This window comes from Trachemys scripta, chromosome 23 (genome assembly GCF_013100865.1).
Source record: "Trachemys scripta elegans isolate TJP31775 chromosome 23, CAS_Tse_1.0, whole genome shotgun sequence".
Lineage (NCBI taxonomy): Eukaryota > Metazoa > Chordata > Testudines > Emydidae > Trachemys > Trachemys scripta.
Genome location: NC_048320.1, coordinates 2,640,845 through 2,650,210, shown reverse-complemented (window position 1 = coordinate 2,650,210; position 9,366 = coordinate 2,640,845). Strand labels below are relative to the sequence as shown.

The following is a 9,366-nucleotide window of genomic DNA, read 5'->3' as shown; positions in this document are numbered from 1 at the left end:
TGTCAACAGACCATGGCCCTCCCGCCCTTCCCAGCTTGTCCAAGGAGAGGTGGCGCTGCCTGGCTCTCAGTTAGATGTTGGCTGGTGTGGGGATCCAGCTGGGGTGACCAGACAGCAAGTGTGAAAAATCAGGACGGGGGTGGGGGGTAATAGGCACTGATTTAATTTATAATGGAGATATCCCATCTCCTAGAACTGGAAGGGACCTTGAAAGGTCATCGAGTCCAGCCCCCTGCCTTCACTAGCAGGATCAAGTACTGATTTTGCCCCAGATTCCCAAGTGGCCCCCTCAAGGATTGAACTCACAACCCTGGGTTTAGCAGGCCAATGCTCAAACCACTATAAGACAAAACCCCAAATATTGGGACTGTCCCTATAAAATCAGGACATCTGGTCACCCTAGATCCAGCTGTGGAAAAGGAGAATCACTGCTTAAGAGTGCACCTGCTAATCACTCTGAATCCAAGCCACCCTTACTTATCCCACCAACCACCTTGCAGACTTGCATCCAGTCTCAGGGCTTTGCTGGTACAGCTGGCCAAGAGCCCCAGGCAGATTCTTCTGTTGTGTTTGGTTTGCATAGAGCTGGTATCTCCCTTGTGTAAACTTTTAGTCTGTTGGGTCCATCTGTTGTTGTTCATTACTTATATTGCAGTAATGCCCCATGGCCCAGCTCAGGCTCGAGGTCCCATTGAGATAGGTGTTATACGAACCCAGAGACAGATATGGTCCCTGCTCTGAAGAGCTTAAAATTAGCAACTTAAGCTTGTTGACCGTGGTGATTAGACTAACTGTCCTGAATGCCACTGATACTTATAATGGAGATATCCCATCTCCTAGAACTGGAAGGGACCTTGAAAGGTCATCAAGTCCAGCCCCCTGCTTTCACTAGCAGGACCAAGTACTGATTTTGCCCCAGATTCCCAAGTGGCCCCCTCAAGGATTGAACTCACAACCCTGGGTTTAGCAGGCCAATGCTCAAACCACTGAGCTATCCCTCCCCCAGGTTTGTCCTCTGGGTGCCACTGACATCAGCTTCGAAACCTCCCCTAGCTCCTCTCCTCCAACTACTGTTGGCTCTCCAGTCTCTCCTAGCTCCTCTCCTCTATTGTCACTGAATTCGGCTCCATGTCTCTTCTCTCCCTGTATGGTTTGCAGATGCATAATTCAGAAATTTAGAAATTCATTCACTGCATCAAACCTGGTAACTAGAGCATATCTTTTAGAAAAGCGTCCAGCCTTGATTTAATGACTCCAAGTGATGGAGAATCTACCACATATCTCAGTAGTCTGTTCAAATGGTTAGTTACCCTCACTGTCTCATCTTATGCGGGGGTTCCGTTCCGCGGTTAGCGCGTAAACCGAAAACCGCCTATAGCCAAAACCCCATTGAGTTCAATGACGGGTGAAATCGCCCGCACTACAGGTATAGTATTAAAACGGTTGTTTTTCTCTTTTTTTGTTTTGTTTTGTTTTTGCCGACCGCATGTTAAATGCGCATAAGATGCGACAGACCTGTACTAGCATTAGAAAGCTCCCCATGTGGTACTTCTAGACTGTAATCAAGTCCCCTCTTCATCTTCTCTTCAATAAGCTAAGTAGACTTAGCCCTTGTCTACACTACAAACTTATGTCGGTATAGCTGAACTCAGGAGTGACATAGTTATACCAATCTAGCCCTGGCATAGACAGCGCTGTGTCGACATAGCTACCACCTTGGGGGGAGTACCTACGCTGACAGGAGAAGCTCTCCTGTCAGCGCAGGCAGCATCTTCACTAAGGCTTTGTCTGCACTGCACTTTTGTCGGTAAAACTTTTGTCGGTCAGGGGTATGAAAAAACACACACCAACCATCAAAAGTTTTGCTGATGAAAAGCACCGGTGTGGACAGCGGTTTGTTGGCAGGAAGACGCTCTCCCGCCTACAAAGCTACCGCCCCTTGTTGGGGGTGCTGCTGTAAAGTGGGCAGTGTAGACATAACCTAAGTGCTGTCGTGGCGCAGCCTTGCTGCTGTAAGGCAAGGCTACACTACAAAATTTAGTTGACCTAAACGTTGACGTAACGTTAGTTGACGTAACGTTGATGTACAGCCGCTGCAGTAATTAAACTGCTTTTGCATGTTCACGCTATGCTCCTTGTGGCGGCAGAACATGTCCTCACCAGGAGCACTTGCACCGCTTTAACTGTCGGTGTGGGGCATTGTGGGAGGGCTTCTGAAAGGCTGTCAATGTAAGCCATGCAATTTCTACACTGTGGTGACCTAATTACATCGACTTGAGCACTACGCCTCTCACGGAGGTGGAGGTAAATTGGTGGTGTGGGCAAGTTACATGGGTGGGAGCTGCATTTTACTGTAAATGCTTACAGTGTGAGATCCATGTAAGCTGCCTTAGAATCATAGAAGATCAGGGTTGGAAGAGACCTCAGGAGGTCATCTAGTCCACCCCCCTGCTCAAAGCAGGACCAATTCCCAACTAAATCATCCCAGCCAGGGCTTTGTCAAGCCAGGCCTTAAAAACCTCTACGGAAGGAGATTCCACCACCTCCCTAGGGAACCCATTCCAGTGCTTCACCACCCTCCTAGTGAAAAAGTTTTTCCTAATATCCAACGTAAACCTCCCCCACTGCAACTTGAGACCATTACTCCTTGTTCTGTCATCTGGTACCACTGAGAACAGTCTAGATCCGTCCTCTTTGGAACCTCCTTTCAGGTAGTTGAAAGCAGCTATCAAATCTCCCCTCATTCTTCTATTCTGCAGACTAAATCATCCCAGTTCCCTCAGCCTCTCCTCATAAATCATGGCTCCAGCCCCCTATTCATTTTTGTTGCCCTCCGCTGGACTCTTTCCAATATTTCCACATCCTTCTTGTAGTGTGGGGCCCAAAACTGGACACAGTACTCCAGATGAGGCCTCACCAATGCCAAATAGAGGGGAATGATCACGTCCCTCAATCTGCTGGCAATGCTCCTACTTATACAGCCCAAAATGCCATTAACCTTCTTGGCAACAAGGACACACTGTCGACTCATATCCAGCTTCTCGTCCACTGTAACCCCTAGGTCCCTACGTGGACCTAACTGTGTAGCATAGACCAGGCTAAGTGTAGACAAGCTCTGAGCATCCTGAGCTCTCATTTAAAAAAAAAAAAAAAAAAAAAAGGTTTTCCAAACCTCAAGTAATTCTTGTGGTTCTTAGAATCCTAGAACCATAGGGTTAGAAGGGACCACAGGGGCCATCAAGCCCCCTGCTAAGATACAGGATTTGTTGTGTCGAAAAGCTTCTTTAAAGTGTCTTCATTTTTTCAGCATCCTTTTAAAAATCAGAATAGGATTCCGTATTTCTGTAGTGGTCTTACTAGTGCTGTATACAGATGTAAAATCACCACCCTCCTCATGCTCAGTTATCCTCTGTTTATACACTTTTAGCCCTTTTTGGCACAGTATCACATTTGTACCTTGTGTTCTTGGTTAAATACAATGATCTCTAATTCCTTTACAGAGTCACTGCCGCCTTAGATCCAGTCCCCATCCTGTAAGTTACACTGTTGCTAAGTGTATGGCCTTGCATTTGGTCATATTAAAACATGTTTGATTGCATCTGGCTTGCCCAGCGATGCAGATTGCTCTGTCTGTAACTTGTCTGTGGTGTTATTCACCACCTGACCAATCCTTTTGTTGTGCGCAAACTTCATCATCAAGGGATTTTATATTTTCTTCCAGATCATAGACCAGGGGTGGGCAAACTACGGCCCGGGGGCCGGATCCAGCCCCTCACAGCTTTGGATCTGGCCCACGGGATTGCCACCCTTGTGGCACCGCGGGGCTAAGGCGGGCTCCCTGCCTGCCCTGGCCCTGGCCCCGTGCCTCTTCCAGAAGAGGCCGGCACCACATCCCTGCGGCCCCTTGGCGAGCAGGGGGCAAGAGGGCTGCAGGCACCGCCTCCCGCAGCTCCCATTGGCCGGGAACAGGGAACCATGGCTAATGGGAGCTTCGGGGGAGGTACCCGCAGGCGAGGGCAGCACGCAAAGCCCTCTGCCCTCTCCCGCCCTCCCTCCCCCCCGGGGCCGCAGGGACATGGTGCCAGCTGCTTCTGGGAGTGGTGCGGGGCCAGGGCAGGTGGGAGCCCTCCTTAGCCCTGCTGTGCGCCACTGTCACCCTGGAGCCGCTCAAGGTAAGTGGCGCAGGGCCGGAGCCCGAACCCCTCCTGCACCCCAACCCCCTGCCCAAGCCCTACATTCATGGCCCTGCATGCAATTTCCCCATCCAGATGTGGCCCTCGGGCCAAAAAGTTTCCCCACCCCATCATAGACTCTGGTATTGGAATCACATCTCCCCCTCTTTTATGGAGTACTTTGCAGCATCTCCCAATGGCTGAATGAGAATGCAGTGTTTTCTTTTTACAAGTAGCATCTTATTAACAAACTGGAGTTATCAAGTTACAAACCCTGTGCTAACTGTGAATTTTTCCCTCAGGACAAAGCCATGAGATGAAAGTCTGAGTGACAGGATCAGTTTGTCTTGGTGTTGACCTCTCCTTTAGGTTGCTGATTCCTCTCCCCTTCCCCTGCTCCCTCCGCTCCCTCCGCACAGCCCTAAGCCAGAGTAAGTCCTTTCTTGTAGCTATAACAGGACTTTGAAATGGTGTTTGAATGAAGATCATAGAATCATAGAATATCAGGGTTGGAAGGGACCTCAGGAGGTCATCTAGTCCAACCCCGTGCTCAAAGCAGAAACAGTTCCCAACTAAATCATCCCAGCCAGGGCTTTGTCAAGCCTGACCTTAAAAACCTCTAAGGAAGGAGATTCCACCACCTCCCTAGGTAACCCATTCCAGTGCTTCACCATCCTCCTAGTTAAATAGTGTTTCCTAATATCCAACCTAAACCTCCCCCACTGCAACTTGAGACCGTTATTCCTTGTTGTGTCATCTGCTACTACTGAGAACAATCTAGATCCATCCTCTTTGGAACCCCCTTTCAGGTAGTTGAAAGCAGCTATCAAATCCCCCCTCATTCTTCTCTTCTGCAGACTAAACAATCCCAGTTCCCTCAGCCTCTCCTCATAAGTCATCTGCTCCAGCCCCCTAATCATTTTTGTTGCCCTCCGCTGGACTCTTTCCAATTTTTCCACATCCTTCTTGTAGTGTGGGACCCAAAACTGGACACAGTATTCCAGATGAGGCCTCATCAATGTCGAATAGAGGGGAATGATCACATCCCTCGATCTGCTGGCAGTGCCCCTACTTATACAGCCCAAAATGCCGTTAGCCTTCTTGGCAACAAGGGCACACTGTCGACTCATATCCAACTTCTCATCCACTGTAACCCCAGGTCCTTTTCTGCAGAACTGCTGCCTAGCCACTCGGTCTCTAGTCTGTAGCAGTGCATAGGATTCTTCTGTCCTAAGTGCAGGACTCTGCACTTGTCCTTGTTGAACCTCATCAGATTTCTTTTGGTCCAATCCTCTAATTTGTTTAGTAGTAATGGGGGTCTTCCATCCCCAGCTGCAGCTGTCCCTTTGGGTTTGAAAGGTGATGCTAAGAGAAGTGCTGAGCAGGTCAGGCAGTATCTCAGGAGAGGAGTAAATTTCCTTTGCAGGGAGGTGGTAGATTTCCCTAGGGCGTCAGTGGTGCAGCACCATTCTGCAAATGTACACAGTAATATTTTGCGTGGGGTGCTGTTGCCAGTTGGAGCTGAGCTGGCTAGGGGATGTCAGTAGGCCATGCAGCACCCTGCAGTGCTGAGTGGGTGGAGCAGGGGAAGAGTCAGGTGCTCTGCCAGGAGTTACTTCCTACCCCACTTGGCAGCTGCATTAGGTTTGACTCTGTGCTCTCCCCGGCCCTCCCAAGAGCAGGAGTCTGGCACAGCTAATTGGACTTTTTCTTTGCTATTGGCACATTCAGTGGAGCGTGGCCTGCCACCTTCATATGGTGTTTCCTGCTGCTCCTTTGACATGAGATCACAGATTGTTTCAAAAGTGACCACGCCTCGTGCTCTATTTTCTGCTTCACCCATCTTGCAGCTGGAGCTTCAGCGTCACAGTTTAAGGTGCAGGATGCGTACTCCCCAAAGCACATAGCACATGATTGAGTAGCCTGTTGTTCTTTGTGGCCCCTACACAGCTCTGTTCTGACTGCAAATCATGGAGCCCACTAGCTCAGAGATGCTGCCACTTGCAGGGGACAGTCCTGGACGAGAACCTTTCCAGGGCAGACCTGAATGGGCACAGAGGTGGGGTTCATGAAATTCTCTTCCTGCAGAAGAATTGGATTATAGTGAATTGTGGGCCTCACTGAGACCCCTGCTCACCTGGATAAGTGCTTCAGTGGGGATAGTTGCCTGCATAAGTGCTCGTGAATGTGAGGGCCCTTCAAGTGGAGTGTGCCAGTAACTGGACCTTTTTGGTGGTCCTGGTCTTTAATCTTGCCCCCTCCCAACCCACCTAGTGCTGCAGGGAGACTCTGAGGCTGCCTCTTCATTCTCCGGGGAACTTGGGTCAGCAGGAGAATCATGATGGGCTTGCTGCTGGTCCGGGAGCCCCAGGGAGTAAAGATGAGTGCCCCTGGTCTGGTGGAGCAGACTGCACTCTTCACTTTCTGGCTAAGAAGATTTCAGTAACTGCCCTTGCTCCCATTCTTTTGTTGTGGCTGGACAGAGGAAGAGGAGGAGGAGATCATCCCCTTGGAATGCAGGAATGCTCACCTGCCAGGCAGGTGACACTGCTGCATTCCAGGGGGATTAGTACCTGGAAGTGACAGGAGGAGGATGCAGCGCCACTGAAATGGATCCCAGCAGGTTGGATGAGTCATTCCATTTCTGCACAGGTGGAGTTTCACCTCCTCTGAGTTCACTCTAAGGCTGAGTCTGTACTTGGAGCTAGGGGTGTGATTCCCAGCTCTCATGCTAGCTCTTATCGAGCTAGTGCGCTAAAAATAGTGGGGTAGCAGCGTGCTGAGTCCAGACCTGCCTGGGCCTCCTGGGCGCTGTCTGTGGGCCCCCAGCTACGCTGCTGTTCTAGCACGCTAGCTCGACGAGAGCTAGCACACGTATGTCGACGGTGCTTGCTGGCAGGCTTCCTGTTTCACTCAGGCACGTTGGCATGGTGTTTTATTTGGAGAGGGTGAAGCCAGCTCAGTGATTTAGGTTCTGTGAAATTCTTGTGAAGGCTTAGCTCAGGGGTAGGCAACCTATGGCACGTGCGCCGAATGCGGCACACGAGCTGATTTTCAGTGGCACTCTCACTGCCTGGATCCTGGCCACCGGTCCGGGGGGCTCTGCATTTTAATTTAATTTTAAATGAAGCTTCTTAAACATTTAAAAATCCTTATTTACTTTACATAGAGCAATAGTTAGTTATATATTATAGACTAATAGAAAGAGACCTTCTAAAAACGTTAAAATGTATGACTGGCACGTGAAACCTTAAATGAGAGCGAATAAATGAAGACTCGGCACACCACTCCTGAAAGGTTGCCGACCCCTGGCTTAGCTCATACTGTAATGATGTGCCGACGCAGAGAGGCAGAGGTGGGATTGAATGTACCTAATGTGGGGTCCATGTCTGAGTTACGCTTTGTCTGTCCGTCTCTCGTAGGTAGTTGTGTAATGCCTGTCACTGTAGCATGCAGGCTCAGAGAGATTGGGTAATGTGCAAGAGGCAGAAGGCAACGACTATACACACAGGCAAACCCCCACGTGATACTCCACGTGATATCTCGGCTAGATACTCCCTCTGAGGCACATTACCCCAACGTCAGAGGCCAAATCCTAGATAAGGACCAGACACAGAGGCATACGTGCACTACAGAACCTCTCAATCAGACATACTCCATAAACACCACCGTGCCCCAGGCATAGACCCAACATACACACACTCAGTGTTTTTGTAACTTCCTTTGTTTATTTGTACTGCTCATTTTTTTCAATGAGGAAATTCTATGCTTAAAATTGTGTTTGCCATGACAAAGCTGAGTAATTTTATAGGCAAGCCAGGAAATGCAGAGATAGGATTGATGGTTTAATCCGAACTGTCTCCTTGTGCCATGTGCATTACAGCGCACTCTCAAATTATGTGATCATTTAATAGTCTCAGATAATCCAATTGAATTTCTCTAGGATGTTAGATAACATGTAACATCATAGAAGAAAATCCCCATCCCAATAGCTGTGAGTTGCACAATGTATTTTTGTCTACAACTCCACCTCACTCTCCAGATAGAGGAAAACTTAATTGAAACTCTATGGAATTTCCCAATTTTATCTGATTTCTCCATATTAAATTCTTTTATTGGCTCCACAATATCTTAGTAAGGGTATGTCTACACTGCAAAGTTTTTGCGCAACAAGTTATATAATTTTTATTAAAGCGCTGGAATTAAACCGCTGTTGCGTGTGCACACTGTGCTCCTTGTGATGGTGGAGCGCATCCACATTAGCAGCTCTTGCAACGGCAAAGAGAGCAGTGCACTGTGGTCGCTATCCCACTGTGCAACTGGCCACAGGGTGCTTTGGGAAGGGTTTGCAATGCCTCAAGGGGCAGGCACAGCATCACATGATGCAGGTTTCTCAGTCCCATTGTTCCATGGGCATCCTACTACATTGCCAGCTGCTTTTCAACTGAAGTGGATGGGCGAGAGTGTGTGACAGGGAGTGTGTGGGGGGGGGGGGGGGGGGGAGAGGCAGTGTGTTTTGGGGGACAGAGTGTGTCAGCATGCTGTCTTGTAACACACACACACACACACACACACATGCCTGCCTCTGTGTTCAACAGCAGGAGCATTCCACAATAATGGTTTGCTTTGTGTCCCAGAGCAGATCAGCACAGCACCCAAGGGCTGTCAGAAAGGGAGCTTTGAAAGGAGAGCGGTGCATGTCTCCAGGACAGCTGAGTTCAAAACAATAAGCAGAGTGGCCACTTGAGGGATTATGGGACACTTCCGGGGGCCAATTACAGCGCTGAAAGCAATTGATATGTTTACACTTAGGGTTACCATATTTTGTGCCTCCAAATGGAGGACACTCCATGGGGCCCCGCCCCCAGCCCCGCCCACGCCCCAACTCCGCCCCCTCCCCAAAGTCTCCGCCCCCTCCCCTGCTTCCCGCGAACATTTGATTCGCGGGAAGCCTGAAGCAGATAAGGGGGAGTGTGGGGGGAGGAGGCGCGGCCCAGGCTGGCCCACCGGCGGCTCCAGCCTGCGTCGGCTCGGGCCCTGGGGTGCCGGCCCCGGCCGACCACCCCCGGCCCGCCCAGCACTGCTGGCCCCCGGCGGACCCCACCGGCTCCCGGCTCTGCGGGCTCGGCTCCCCGGCTCCCCGCCCCGCGGGCTCGGCTCCCCGCCTCCCCGCCCGGCTCCGCGCCCGGCGGGC

The 9,366-nt window shown here is 50.3% G+C and overlaps 1 protein-coding gene across 4 annotated transcripts in view; it reads left to right on the top strand.

The window, feature by feature from the left end:
• The first annotated feature begins 3,180 nt into the window (after nucleotides 1-3,180).
• Nucleotides 3,181-9,366, top strand: part of PLEKHM1 (pleckstrin homology and RUN domain containing M1) — a 57,029-nt gene continuing 50,843 nt past the window's right edge. Inside the window, exons 1-2 of one of the 4 annotated variants that reach the window (XM_034755830.1) lie at nucleotides 3,181-3,533; nucleotides 4,475-4,603. The gene's annotated coding sequence lies outside the window, so the exon portion shown is untranslated. The remainder of the gene's footprint in view (nucleotides 3,534-4,474; nucleotides 4,604-9,366) is intronic. The other 3 variants (XM_034755827.1, XM_034755829.1, XM_034755828.1) reach the window with 3 other exon arrangements.